The sequence below is a fragment of the Staurois parvus genome, unplaced genomic scaffold, assembly GCF_062004578.1.
Source record: "Staurois parvus isolate SC_StPar_1 unplaced genomic scaffold, SC_StPar_1.0 ptg001011l, whole genome shotgun sequence".
NCBI classification, from domain to species: domain Eukaryota; kingdom Metazoa; phylum Chordata; class Amphibia; order Anura; family Ranidae; genus Staurois; species Staurois parvus.
Genome location: NW_028318807.1, coordinates 1107803 through 1123671, shown reverse-complemented (window position 1 = coordinate 1123671; position 15869 = coordinate 1107803). Strand labels below are relative to the sequence as shown.

Genomic DNA, 15869 nt, shown 5'->3' with positions numbered 1-15869 from the left:
TCTCTGGTGGGTTCCTGGTATTAGGTGGCTCCATCATATCCTTGTGTCCTTCTGAAAACTCCTCCATCACTCCATACTCCTCATCCTCCTCTTTATACTCTTCTTTAACATCAATATTATCATCCCCGAGGATTCCACTCTGAAAGATATAATAAAACATTCATTGTAACAAACATGCTGTGTATAAATCACAACTACCAATAATTGTCATCATCTACCTGATGATGGTGAGGGATGGTGTGACCTTCCTGTGTGGAATCCCGGGAATACAGAGGACGGGGACATCTCTCTGGTGGGTTCCTGTAGCTGGATGACTCCAGCATGGTGTCCTGGTACAGATCTTTGTGTTCTTTTAGAAGCTCTGACTCCTCCATCCCCCCATCCTCATCCTCCTCCTCTATTATCTCTTCTTTAACCTCAACTTTAGGATCTCTCAGGTTTCCACTCTGAATATATAATAAAAATGACATCAATGGTAACAGATAATGTACAGATCCTAATGATACTATCAGTGATTGTTCCTCATCTACCTGATGATGGTGAGGGATGGTGTGACCTTCCTGTGTGGAATCCCGGGAATACAGAGGACGGGGACATCTCTCTGGTGGGTTCCCATGACTGGATCCATCTGTAGGAAACACACACACTGACTGAATCCATTGTTTCTATGTGTTTATCAGATGATGGGGGATCTAGGTGGATCCTCCGTACTGCTCTCTCCTTTACAATAAAGTCTCCTCTTACCCGGTGATGTGAGGGGCGGCTGATTGTCCATCATGACGTCCTTGTAGAGATCCTTGTGTCCTTCTAAATACTCCCACTCCTCCATGGAGAAATAGACAGTGACACCCTGACACCTTATAGGAACCTGACACACACAATGATACAGTCACCATCCAGACACATCCCTTGTCTGTTACTGGAGAATGTCCCAGAATTCCCGGCACCGCTCACCTCTCCTGTCAGCAGCTCAGTGATCTCTCTGGTGACTTCTAGAATCTTCTTCTTCTTTCTCTCTTCTATCAGGGAGGGAGGTGGAGGCAATGTGATGTCATATGATCTCCAGACTTCACAGGAGGAAAACTCTACATCTGAACACAAATAGTCACATCAAATGATATTCCCAGAATCCTCCTCACCTCTCCATTCAGGTCTCCATTTTATTAAAGCCCCACTTCAGGCTGAGGTATAATTCCCCCCCACAGGACCCCCACACTACGCAGGGTATAGGCTTGTTGCAGCATTCTGATGTCATTACATACAACGCAGGACCAACAGTCCCACTTTACATGTGAGGATACCAAGGGGCCCCACATCCTAAGAGCATCAGAAAAAAGCCGGATGGAGGAACATTGGGGGAGGAGCTGTGAGGTCAGTGTGATGTCATAGGATTCTCTGATTCTGGATGGAGGGACATTGGGAGGAGGAGCTGTGAGGTCAGTGTGATGTCATAGGACATATAGACTCTGGATGGAGGGACATTTGGATGGGGAGATTTGAGGGGTCCGCGATATGAGGCTCCCATGTAAACCAAAACCTTGTTCCTGGGTGCGTCCTACCTCTCCTAAACTGAAGAGTGAACTTTGACCTTTACCATCCAGAAACTTGTCCGGAATTTGTGGAAGTAAGCTGTCATGTGATCAGGTGACGTGCGGAGGAACGGAGTGTAAATAGCAGACAATAGTCTCCATCATGAAGGAGATGAGGGGGAGGGGAGGAAGTCACTGAAGGTGACCATAGATCCATGGAAATTCAGCTGGTTCAGCAGGGATCGCTCACATTTCCATCCATGTGTGGCCCCTGCCGGATAAAAGCCACTCCCCCAGCGGCTGCAGCCAATTGCTTCAGTGCTGATCCGTGTATTCTGAGAGCGGAGGAGTCCCCCCATTGTCAGAATACAAGAGTGCAGCGGGGAGGATTCCCCCATCCACCTCCAATGTGTGGATGGGGGGATCACTTCAGTTTTTATGATCATCCCGCTGGCTGAACGATAAAACTGAACCATGTAGGCCAGCTTTGGGAGCAAATATATTATCATCAACTCCTCCCCCTGAAGGGGTTCATCTACGTATTACCTCCTCTGCTGCCAGATCCAGGAATGTCTCCTCTCTACTTCCTTGTTCATGGAACTTCCTGTCTGGGTAGAAGTCAGAGGACAGACATGACGGGGGGTTACTGGTTGTAAATAGAAAATAACATCGTATTACCTCCTCTGCTGCTACTTCCACCAAGGTCCCCTCTATACGGCCTGCCTGTACCTAACATCACTTCCTGTCTGTGTCTGACATCACTTCCTATCTGTACCTGACATCACTTCCTGTCTGTCTTCCATAGAGATTTCCTGTCTGGGTAGAAGTGAGATCCCCACCTTGTGGAGCTCAGAGGAACTGCAGCCCCGAGAAGCGTCTGGTAGTGTGACCCCGGCCTTGTGCTGGGTGTGTATGGACTGTAGATCCTTATAGAGGGGTCACCTCCACTCCCACCAAGGGGGACAGAAATATATGACTGCTCGGGGGAGGGATTTTGGCCCCTTTGATTTTGCAGTAAATGTGATTGCATTAGTCCCGTTGATTTTCGTATTTCCATGTAATAAAAGGTGTCACACGATGTCGGGTTCCCCTTTCTCTCCTCTCTGAGTGTGTATTTAGAGGCGGAGCTCCTGCTGGAATGGCGGTCGGAGGCGGAGTCTAGGAGGGAGACTGGCAGAACCCGCAGCAGACTTGCAGGAGGGAGCGAGGAGGATCTGGTTCCTTTACCATCGGAGATGAGGAGAGTGTGAAGGATGTTTGTGACTCTGGGAGCTGAAAAGCTGGGAGTCCTATTGGTGTGGTGAGGGGGAAGCACTACTAGGGGGCGCCCTCACCATCCCGTGTACAAGAGGTGGAAGAAGGCGGGGCTACACTACAGCCCACACAGTTTGGAGGCGGAGCACTTTCACACCTTATCAACTTTTCACTGATTGGTGGATTTTTGGAGTAAAATAGGTGGATTGAAGTAGATGCAAAGTGGAAGTGGTGGACTTGCAGAGAACACTATACTGAGCACACAATATTGTCTGTCTCCATGGATTTGCACAGGATTTGAGATGATTTCCTATAGCAGCAAATCTGATGAGATGAATGAATGTAGCGCCCCCTCCTGGTCAGGTCTAGGATGTGTAGTCAGGTAAAGCATAGCTGTGTTTCTCTGCTCACCAGAGAGGCTGTCAGGTAAATTCAGTCGGTATTCTGCTTTACAGAGAGCTGTGATTGATTAGTCAGGTCTGCTCATGCTGCTCTGGTTCTGTTGGAGTTTGTCTGAGTTCTTCCTGCCTTCAGGAAGCTATGAGAGTCTTCCAGAACATGGGAATTGGCTAGACAAATGACCGGCATGAATATGGATACAGTCCTGACCAATTGCAGGGGAGGGTGACCCCATTGCATGCTGGGAGTGGTATTTATACTCTGAGAGCACATGGGTTCAGTGTCTTTCCTCGGAGAGGATTGCACCAGCCAGGCTGGAGGCAGGCTGCCTCGCCTGGCACTTGCTGTTATGTGGCCTCGGGTGGGTGACCTGAGGGCCTGAAGTTAGAGAGAGTGACCCTGATTCTACAGTAAGCTGACTGAGGGGAGCTGTCTGCCAAAGCTCTGTCTGGTGTCACTGGAGAGAGTGGCTTGGAAGATTGGAAGGAGGCAACCATTCTGTCCTTGGACCTGTGAGTGCAAACTCTGAGAGATCTGGGGGGCTCTGTGTGCTTGTTACCCCTCTGGTGCTTTATAGTCAGCCTGGGTCTGAGAAAGGGAGCCCTGCCTAGTGTTCTGCAGAGCTTGTCCAAGTATTGCTACTGCTAATGGGACTTCGCTCTCCTACAACTACTTGCTGCTATTTGTTACTGAGAAGTCTGCTATCTACTGTCAGCCGAGACTTCACAAGTGTTCTACTAAGAGATCAGCTAGATGTCCTCAGTGTGAAGAGTTCTGATTCTGGAGGATCCGACTACATTCCCCATCCCTATCCCCAGTTCTACAATAAACTCCAAACACAAAACATCCCCTAGACTGGTCATTGGAGACAACGAGCAGAAGTGTGTGTGTTTGCCTTGCTGTGGGGCAAAGCAAAGGGAAACCAGGGGCAACATTCAGCTCCTTCTGAGGTAGTGCTACATGAAGGCTGTGTAAAGTGGAAGCAGTAGATCTGCAGGGAACTGCATCCCGAGCACAAACACTGTGTTGTATATGGATTTGCACATGGTTCAGTATTCTTAATTTACTGGCAAACACCTCAAGATCAATGAAGTAGGTGTAAAGTGGAAGCAGTAGATCCGCAGAGATTAATATTTTGAGTAGGGATGGCCTGACAGTTCGACTCAAACATTATCCATTTCCGTGTTCAACATTAACCAGGAAGTTCACCCGAGTGCCACAGGTCAGGTGCAATGCTTTGGCCAATAACAGCTGAGTTCTCAGGAAGAGCCATGATTGGCCAAAGTGCTGGCCGTATTATTGAACCACAACATGCAGAAGAGGTGGTGGAGTGGATAAGTCAGTCATCCTCATCCTCTGTCACCCAGGCTCATACTATTTTGCCTTCCACCACAGCTGCCAAAGTGTCCTGTTCCTCCGGCTCCTTGTCCACCACAGCTGCTCCTTCCGTAGCCCCACCATCATGCATGGAGGAGTCACCAGAATGATTGGATCATAGTGTCAGTTCCATGCTGCTGGAGGATGTGCAGCAATCTGAATGCTGTGATGTTGGTTCCCAGGATGAGGAAAGGAGTGACGTGAGCCTAGAGAGAGGGGGCGCCAGTGAGGGAAAAGAAATTGTCAGTCCTGTTCCCCCAGCCGCAGCACACTGCCAAGTTGGCTCCATTGATGAGGAGGATGGGGATGATGAGGTCACTGACCATACTTGGGTGCCTGAGAGAACAGAGGAGGACAGTGAGGAGGAGGCAGAACTCCAACAAGGCAGGATGTCCTCCAGGGACAGGCATAAGGGCAGCCAACCAATGGCATCACACGACAGAGCTCCACAGGTGGGGGGCGCTGCTGACTCCATGCAGACTTCCACAAGTTCTCTGGTGTGGGCTTTCTTCAACACATGTGCAGCATTGCTGTTTGCAGTCTTTGACTGAAGCAGACCAAGCGTGGCCAAAACACCAGCCACTTGGGCACCACATGATTGACAAGACGTATGATGAGCTGCCATGCAGCCCGCTGGTAACAGCACCTGAAAGACCCAGAAAAAGTGCAGACTTCTCCTTGCTCCTCATCTGGGATCTCTACTGTAAAACGTCAGGTCTTCTCAACAGCCTCCACTGAGAGGAGTGATGGTACAGCAGTGGGTGGCCCATCTGACAGCAGGACACCACCTGTTCATTTCAGCAGGAACATTTCACTACCCCATTTGCTGAACCGTGAAAAAAAAGACTGTCCCACCCATCCACATTCTATCCTGGCCGAATTGCTGCGTTACAACTGCTGCCTTTCCATCTGGTGGACTCTTCCCCCTTCCGGGAATTTGCAGAATGTTCTGTATCACAGTGACAGGTTCCGAAAAGACAATTTGTTTCATGCAAGGCCATTCCAGCTCTGTGCCATCATGTGGAAGGTCATGTTTTGGCCTTGTTGGACAAGGAGGTCAGCAGCAAGGTCCACATTACTGACACGTGGTCCAGCAGGCACAGTCAGGGATGTTACATATCCGTCACGGCACACTGGGTGACTCTGCTAGCAGCTGGGAAGGATGCAGGACAGGGTTCAGTTCTGGAGCTTGTTCCACCACCATGCCTCCAAAAACCTGGTGGTGATTCTGCCACATCTGTCTGCTCCACCCCCTCCCCCTCCTCTTCCTCCATGGCCTCTTCTGCTGAATTGTCCTCTGAACCAGCAGTGCTTCATAAGCGTTCATGGGGCTCTGCAAGCAGTCAGACTAAAAGATGCCACGTGGTGCTTCAGCTGGTCTGTCTAAGGGACAGGAGCCACACCAGGACACAGATTCTGTCAGCTCTGAAGGGGCTCTCCACCCTCCAACAGGGACACTTGACACATGTTCCATGCTTGGCACACAAGCTGAATTTGGTGGTACAGCGCTTCTTGAACAGGTACCCAGGCTTTCAAGATCTTCTGAGGCAGGCCAGAAAAGTCTGTGGCCATTTCCGGTGGTCATACACGGCCTGTGTTCAGTTGGCTGAAATTCAACCTGCCCACCAACAGACTCATTTGTGACATGTCCACTCGGTGGAACTCCACTTTGGTAACACGGCAGTGGCTGCACACGCAGCAGAGGGCCATCAATGAGTACCTGTGTGAGAATGGCGCAAGGACAGGCTCAGGGGAGCTTGGCTTCTTTTCACCTCGCCAGTGGCTGCTGACAATGGATGCATGCGCTGTCCTGTCACCATCTGAGGAGGCCACAAGGATGGTGAGCTGTCACACTGCATGCATCAGTGACACTATCCCTGTAGTCTTCCTGCTGGAGCACACGCTGCATGGAATCATGGACAGGGCACTGGAGGCAGAACAGCGGGAGGAAGAGGAGGATTTCCTGTCCTCTCAAGGCCCCCTTTATGCAGAAACCATTCCTGTGGGGCTGCAGAACACACAGAAGGAGGAGGAAGTGGAGGAGGAGGAGGAAGTGGAGGAGGATTGCAGCAGCATGGAAGTAGAGGATCACATAGAGCAATCTTCAAGGGACACTTTTCAGTCCCCAGAACCCAGCCAGGAGTAGTAAGATGACCCTAAACTGAAGACGCCTAGTGCTTTTTAACATGATTTTATTTTTTTCATATGTACACCATGCTCATGTTTAACCTCCTCATGATCTATGTGATCAAATAAAGAATTGTTTGGAATATTTTTGAATTCATATTACTCCGCGTGGATCACTTAATAACCTTCTTTTTCCAGGTAGGGGTGTTCTTGTCACACTACCATTTTGCTTAGTATGTACCTTTTGGGTTTATGGATCCACACTTATACAAGTGAGTCGGAGATAAGTTAATGACACTAGTTATACGTGTCATTATTGGGTGGCTTTTTTGTGCTTTATTGTTGTGATACACTTTTCAGTCCCCAGAACCCAGCCAGGAGTAGTACATGGCTGGGAGAAGGTAGTTCCTGACAATGTCATCCTCAGTCACCCAGAGGACTCAGAATCTCCTGCCTCCTCAAACTTACACTGCATGGGCTCCCTGATTCTGCAAAGCCTGTGTAAGGACCTGAGGATGTGTGTTATCAAGAAGAGGGATCAATACTGGTTGGCAACCCTTCTTGATCCACGTTACAAGGGTCAAGGTGCAGAGCTCATCCAGTCTTCCCAGAGGGAGCAGAGGATGAAACATCCTGAGGATGCCTTGAAATTGTGTAACACCTTTCCAGATACTGGGAGGTTACCATTTCCTGGACAACGTGTTTCTGAGGCTTCATTCTGTCAAAGGAAGAGCGGTGGAGAAGGCGGCCAGCTGACCGATGCCTTTAGACAGTTCTTTAGTCCTCAGCGCCCAGGACTGTTAGGTTTAAGCACCCATCGGCAGGGTCTGCATCATATAGTGCAGGATTATCTAGGGGCAAGAACAGACTTGGAGACCTTTCCAACTGATCATCCACTGGGTTACTGGGTCTTGAGGATGGATCACTGGCCAGAACTTGCTCAATATGCCATCAAGGTACTGGCCTGTCCTGCATCCAGCGTGCTTTCTGAACGGACATTCAGTGCTGCTGGAGGTTTTATGCATTTACCTGAATGACATCGATTCATTCAGGGTTTTTTTGTGATTTGGCTACAGCTGGGCTGTGATTGGTGCAGCTTGTGCATGTGATCGCTGTGACTATTCACAGCTAGACACACTTGTATACAATGGATGGTATGAAAGGAAGCCATCCATTGTATACAACTGTCATGTGACCTGCAGTGATTGGTCACAGCAGGTCACATGGCACTGGCAATAGGGCCAGTACACAAATCTGTCATCGGCCGTGTCTGAGGTACATGGCCGGTGACAGATCGCACCACAGCCCTGCGGGGTGCACGCTCCAGAAAGGACACCATATGGCACCACCTGGAGGGGCGAGCTGTTCGTCCAACCGCCATCTGGCTATAGACTGGGCAGCAACTGGTTAAACTGCAGGGGGTGATCTCAGTGGAAAGAGTGTCTTCAGTGGGGAGGGGTGACAACACTAGGGGAGAGGTGTGTCCTCAGAAGGAGAAGAGTGTCCCCAGCACAGGAAAGGAGGGGGAGGAGTGTCTGCAGAGGAGGAAAAGAGAGGAAGAAGTATCTTCAGTGGAGAGGGTGTCCTCTGTGTGTGTGTGTGGGGGGGGTGTCTTTAGTGGGGGAGGGTGTCTGTAGTGGGGGAGGGTGTCCTCTGTGTGTGTGGGGGGTTGTCTTTAGTGGGGGAGGGGTGTCCTCTGTGGGGGGAAGAGGGTGTTCTTAGTGGAGGAGGGGAGGGTTTTTTGGGTAAATGACACCAGATCAAAGTCCTCCTGAGAAGTTCCTAAAGACAGCTGTCTTGTCTATGTAAAAAGATAACTTTAGCTGAATATTAGAAGCACAGCTTATTCCAAGGGGGCTATGAGGTAAACTGACCCCAGCTTTGTTTGTGGACAGGGAGGAGTCCAGTGGTCTGTTTGTGGACAGGGAGGAGTCCAGTGGTCTGTTTGTGGACAGGCAGGAGTCCAGTGGTCTGTTTGTGGACAGGGAGGAGTCCAGTGGTCTGTTTGTGGACAGGGAGGAGTCCACTGGTCTGTTTGTGGACAGGGAGGAGTCCAGTGGTCTGTTTGTGGACAGGGAGGAGTCCAGTGGTCTGTTTACACAAGTCCTAAACAAAAGCTCCATTGTTCTCGGAGTTTCATTTCTCCAGAAGGAAGAACCTGCTCTGGCTGTACAGATCACACAGGTGGAGTCTACACTGCAGTCTGCATTGTCAGCCGAGCAGCTGAAGGAGTCCAACATCTAAACGTCTACTAATCAGGCGTACTCTTGGAGCACCACCTACACAAGACTCACCTCGTCCATCTAGACTGCTCACTAGAGCTTCTTCTACAGCCTCTGACCCATCACTTCCCTCCTCTGCTGGAGGCACTTTATTAGGATCTATAGAGGGACAACACCGGCCTCGTATTGTCCATCAGAATCAAGGAAACAGCAGAGATCCGGCCACAGGGGAGCTAGGAAACATCAACGCTGCAACAAGGGATCTCCCACTCATCCAACCATCCCAACAGATGATTCATCAACAGAAATAGACGGAATTGTCACCTTCTCCTCAGCTGGACTGACATCGGGTAAGATGGACCTTCTGGGGAAAGGTTTGGGCTTCAGCCCTAAAGGTATCAGGAAGACGTTGTTGGCACAGGACTTGTATAGATGTCTCAGGAATATTAGATTGAAGGGACATTATTCCTGGAGAGGCGATATTGAGGGATCATCTGTAGTCACACCACTTCTGAGACATAGAGAGGGAAATGGGCGCTAATAGGATGCAGGAGATCTGCTGAGACATAGAAATGGAAATGGGAGCTAATAGGCTGCAGGAGATCTGCTGAGACATAGAGAGGGAAATGGGAGCTAATAGGCTGCAGCAGATCTGCTGAGACATAGAGAGGAAAATGGGCGCTAATAGGCTGCAGGAGATCTGCTGAGACATAGAAAGGGAAATGGGTGCTAATAGGCTGCAGGAGATCTGCTGAGACGTAGAGAAGGAAATGGGTGCTAATAGGCTGCAGGAGATCCGCTGAGACATAGAAAGGGAAATGGGAGCTAATAGGCTGCAGGAGATCCGCTGAGACATAGAAAGGGAAATGGGAGCTAATAGGCTGCAGGAGATCTGCTGAGACAATGAAATGTGTATGAAATGGATGGATGTGCAGACACTCCCAGAAGATGATGTCATTATGAGTGGATTGATATATATTTTTGCATTGTCTCCCCCAGAAGGATCAGGTTTGGCGGGATCGCTCTCATTAGACAACCCAACCAATCAGTGACTGCTGCCCCTCTCTGCCAATCCCTTCACTGACTTCCACTAACCCAACATATAAAATACAAAATACTAACCACAACGTACAAAGCCATCCACAACACTGCCCCTAGCTACATCACCAATGTGATAAAATGTGGGATCCATGGATTCCATACATCTTCATGCCCTAGTACTTCCTGATTTGACCCTCCCCTCTCCCTCCCTCCCCCTTCCCTCTCCCTCCCCTCCCCTTTTTTTTAGTTATTTTTGATCTTTCATGGAAACCACAGGAACGGTTATTTTAATGTTTCTCGGGGCTGCAGTTCCTCTGAACTCCACAAGGTGGTGATCTCACTTCTATCCAGAAAGGAAGTTATTATAGAACACAGACAGGAAGTGATGTCAGGCACAGACAGGAAGTGATGTCAGGCACAGACAGGAAGTCATCTGGAATAAAGACAGGAAGTTGTATACCATACAAAGTGGAGAGGAGACCTTGGTGGAAGTGGCAGCAGAGGAGGTAATAAGATGTTATGTTCTATTTACACCCAGTAACCCCCCTTCACGTCCGTCCTCTTCCTCCATAGTCACGTCCGTCCTCTTCCTCCATAGTCACGTCCGTCCTCTTCCTCCATAGTCACGTCCGTCCTCTGCCTCCATAGTCACGTCCGTCCTCTGCCTCCATAGTCACGTCCGTCCTCTTCCTCCATAGTCACGTCCGTCCTCTTCCTCCATAGTCACGTCCGTCCTCTGCCTCCATAGTCACGTCCGTCCTCTGCCTCCATAGTCACGTCCGTCCTCTGCCTCCATAGTCACGTCCGTCCTCTTCCTCCATAGTCACGTCCGTCCTCTGCCTCCATAGTCACGTCCGTCCTCTTCCTCCATAGTCACGTCCGTCCTCTTCCTCCATAGTCACGTCCGTCCTCTTCCTCCATAGTCACGTCCGTCCTCTTCCTCCATAGTCACGTCCGTCCTCTGCCTCCATAGTCACGTCCGTCCTCTTCCTCCATAGTCACGTCCGTCCTCTTCCTCCATAGTCACGTCCGCCCTCTGCCTCCATAGTCACGTCCGCCCTCTGCCTCCATAGTCACGTCCGTCCTCTGCCTCCATAGTCACGTCCGTCCTCTTCCTCCATAGTCACGTCCGTCCTCTTCCTCCATAGTCACGTCCGTCCTCTGCCTCCATAGTCACGTCCGTCCTCTGCCTCCATAGTCACGTCCGTCCTCTGCCTCCATAGTCACGTCCGTCCTCTTCCTCCATAGTCACGTCCGTCCTCTTCCTCCATAGTCACGTCCGTCCTCTGCCTCCATAGTCACGTCCGTCCTCTTCCTCCATAGTCACGTCCGTCCTCTTCCTCCATAGTCACGTCCGTCCTCTGCCTCCATAGTCACGTCCGTCCTCTGCCTCCATAGTCACGTCCGTCCTCTTCCTCCATAGTCACGTCCGTCCTCTTCCTCCATAGTCACGTCCGTCCTCTGCCTCCATAGTCACGTCCGTCCTCTTCCTCCATCATCATGTCCGTCCTCTTCCTCCATAGTCGTGTCCGTCCTCTTCCTCCATAGTCACTGTGAAGTCTTTTATCTCCAGCAGATGATGATACACACATATATAGTGTGGGAACCCAGATGAACCCCTTCAGGGGCAGAACATTCCCCCACTTCCGGGGCCGGAACATTCTCCTCATTGTGGAGATAAATTCTAGTAATATGGTCCTCTAAACAAACAGCACTGACAATAAATAGACAAGACAAGGACCATCCTGACCATACATGGCCTACAAAGGGCAATGATGACACTACACAGGCAGCCAATGGGCAATCATTACACTATGCAGCCAACACAATGATGGAGTGCCGGGGTCAGGAGTATGGAGCATAGAGCCCCTTACATTGCTGCTCAGGAGGAAGGAAACATTCCCCAGCCGGCCATGATGAACATGTTCCATCATTGGTGTCAGGGGGAGGATAATACTGAGGGGTCTGAGGGAAGAAGAGGAGCTGAGGGGTCTCTCAGGGGTTACTGAGGATGGGAGACTTTGGGGCCCCTGAGGGGATAGTGAAGTTAAAGGGTTTTGAGGGGGTAGAGTAGCTGAAGGAATCTGGGTCTTTGATAGGGTTGGCGGGGAGCAGGGCTCTGAGGAAAGAGAAGTTTGTCAGGCTCAGGGGGACACTGAGGCAGGGAGGGGGGCTCTTGGTCTCTAATTGTCCTCTTACCTGCACTTACTTTCCAGACCTCCTTACAGAACTCCTACCAGGAAAGGAAGACAACCTTCACCTTCTTACCATCTCACTGGTCAAATAATGTATTCCAAGATACCAAATGGAATGCAGAAGGACAATCCTTCACCCCTTGGTGGACACTTGTTCTTAGAGGCGGTCTGTTGGTGCATTATTGACTAAAAGGTAGTCAGGGGTCAGTGCTAGACATCTTCAGGAGACACTCCAATACCTCCCATGACACAGGCTCTGGCAGTGCCCGGTGCTGGAATTCAGAGCCCCAGGAACCCACCACCACTCTGTACAATGTCCTGGATATTACAATATACTTGATACTCAGATCCTCCTGCTGTCCTCCTTCTACCCACACTATGCTTACATTGGAGGGAAGAGAATAGGCTCCTTCCTGACAGCTCTCTACTCCACCAGCACCATCCTCCTTCTACCCAATCCAATCTCTTCTTTTACTGCAGAGAATGACATGACATCACTCCTGTCAGTCAGCAGGCTGCCACAGATTGGAGCCTTGCAGCCGGATTTCTGCCAATTGTCCTGATTAGGCAGCAACTCCGGCCAAAAGTCCTCAAGTTCCCCTTCCTGGACATCATGATGAGCCGACATTGACCTCACAGCACTGCCTCAGAGCAAACTAGTCATAGGAAGGATCAGATTTATCATTCCTTGTCTGCAGATCTAAAACTCATCAAAACCAGTTCAGAGACCAAACAAACCCAACAGAGAAAAGGGGATTTCTGATCTGGATGGACAATAGGGTCCTGGGACCTCCAAAATTTAGCAAACACTAAACAGTCCAGACTACTGTCTTCCCATGGGGGAAGTAGATCTTATATGTCCAGCAACCCTCCTATTCCCCCCTCACATCCACATCATATTATTGTGTGACCAATACCATCCAAATCATTCTTACTTTCATTTCCCAAAGTTATCCGTCTACAAGGAGACCTGTATAGATCACATGATGGCACCAATGAGGATGGAGGAGGACCGGAGTCACATGACTGAGAAGATACTAAACCTCACCCTGGAGATCATCTACCTGCTGACCGGAGAGGTGAGGAGGATTCTGGGAGGTCACATGACATCACTCTTATCTCTATTAATAAAACACAGACCTGACCGGAGAGGTGAGAAGGATTCTGGGAGGTCACATGACATTACTCATATCTATTAATAAAACAGACCTGACCGGAGAGGTGATGAGGATTCTGGGAGGTCACATGACATCACTCTCATCTCTATTAATAAAACACAGACCTGACCGGAGAGGTGAGGAGGATTCTGGGAGGTCACATGACATCACTCTTATCTCTGTTAATAAAACACAGACCTGACCGGAGAGGTGAGGAGGATTCTGGGAGTCTAAGATGATATTCCTATTGGTTCCTCAATACAGAGATTTCCTCTTCTGAAGTCAGGTGACCATATGACCATCACAGTGCCTCCATGTGACTCCCTAAACCCTGAGAGATACAACATGGAGAAGATTCTAGAAGTCACCAAGAAGATGATGGAGCTGCTGACAGGAGAGGTGAGCGGTGCCGGGAATTCTGGGACATTCTCCAGTAACAGACAAGGGATGTGTCTGGATGGTGACTGTATCATTGTGTGTGTCAGGTTCCTATAAGGTGTCAGGGTGTCACTGTCTATTTCTCCATGGAGGAGTGGGAGTATTTAGAAGGACACAAGGATCTCTACAAGGACGTCATGATGGACAATCAGCCGCCCCTCACATCACCGGGTAAGAGGAGACTTTATTGTAAAGGAGAGAGCAGTACGGAGGATCCACCTAGATCCCCCATCATCTGATAAACACATAGAAACAATGGATTCAGTCAGTGTGTGTGTTTCCTACAGATGGATCCAGTCATGGGAACCCACCAGAGAGATGTCCCCGTCCTCTGTATTCCCGGGATTCCACACAGGAAGGTCACACCATCCCTCACCATCATCAGGTAGATGATGACAATTATTGGTAGTTGTGATTTATACACAGCATGTTTGTTACAATGAATGTTTTATTATATCTTTCAGAGTGGAATCCTCGGGGATGATAATATTGATGGTAAAGAAGAGTATAAAGAGGAGGATGAGGAGTATGGAGTGATGGAGGAGTTTTCAGAAGGACACAAGGATATGATGGAGCCACCTAATACCAGGAACCCACCAGAGAGATGTCCCCGTCCTCTGTATTCCCGGGATTCCACACAGGAAGGTCACACCATCCCTCACCATTACAAGGTAGGTGGGATGGAGAATCTAGAGCATGGACTTGTAAAGGTGATGTGTTGATATTTTCTGTGAATTAATATATTTTATAGATGATATGAAAGTTTTAATTGATGTCACAATATTAAAGCTTATATTTTACAGATGTTATTGCTGATCTGTTTCTTGATTTAGAGTGGAGATCCAATCGATATAGAATTTGAGGTGAAAGCAGAAGAAGAAGAGGCGTATGTGAGGGATGATCAGCAGTCTATGGAGGAGGATGGAATAATGGGGACATTTATAGAGGAGGACACTCCTACAGAGATCAGCACAGGTGGGGCATGAACACTAAATCCATTCCTCCACCCATACTGCTCACTGATTGGTCCAGAGTAGGGCGGGGGCGGGGTGATATCAGCCTGTAATCCCCTGGTCACTTTCCTGAGCTGTGTTCCCCGTCCTGTATTCCTGGATTTCTCTCGGATAATCTTCCTTCTCTGTGCTGCAGACACAATTTATGTCTCTAGACTGGATTTATGGAGGTTCTGGGGTTCAGCTGGCAGCATAATGTTTTTCAGCACAAGCGATACTAGACCTAGGCACCTGGGGTGTGTGTCTTGGGTGTTCTTCCCCATGCCTAGATCTAGTAAGATCTCTGACAGAACATTTCTCCCAGGGTTCCTTGCTCTGTGGTCTGCTGGCTGTGCCGGGTGGAGGGATATGTCTGTAGTGTCTCAGACCCAAGTCACTGAGTGCAGTCTCAGGAGATGGGAGGCAGCGGTGTGGGATCTCTGCAACTTGTCTACAGTAAACATTTAAACTTCCACTGATTACTGAATACCAATATTATGAGTCCTGACCCTTATACTGTATAATTTATATTGTACATTACATACTCCTGACTTCAGGATCAGTCCAGTCTCCACCTTGGTTGTTCTTCCCCCATCCTCACTCTCTGACCTCTGGTGGGGCTCAGCCCCGCTGTTCTTCATGACTAAATCATGGACTAAATAAGGAAGTGCAGTACTTCTTGTGTTGGCAAGATGGCGATGAGTGATAGAGGGGGTGGGGACCCTCGTCCTATAATCCCCTCATCACTGTCCCTCCTATAAAAGACAGTTCTGGTTGTTTCCTCACTCTCTGACTAAGGTCCATGAATAAAGAAATGACCTGGTAGGAGATCAGAGGAGCCATTTCCTAGTTCCCTTGAGGGTGGAATTGTAAGCTCCTCAGAGACCAAGCTGCCTGATGTGGGCGGAGTCCTGGTTTGGGGGAACCAATCAGCTCCTGTCTAGTAATCCTCTTTGTCTTTGTATTTTAGTCCATGGCCGGGAGATGAGGAAAACCTCCGAGGATTGTCTCACTTTGTCTCCAGACTGGAAAGTAGAAGATGAGGACATCACACAGTCTAGTCCAGGAGAAAACCCGGCTCCCTCCAATGTCCATCCGGCACCACCCAGTGTAGATGGACCATCGGATTCCTCGTATC

The 15869-nt window shown here is 49.4% G+C and overlaps 1 protein-coding gene across 1 annotated transcript in view; it reads left to right on the top strand.

Moving 5' to 3' along the window:
- LOC149441235 (uncharacterized) overlaps positions 1-15869 on the top strand; it is a 118700-nt gene that overhangs the window by 31403 nt on the left and 71428 nt on the right. The gene's annotated exons all lie outside the window — the stretch shown is intronic.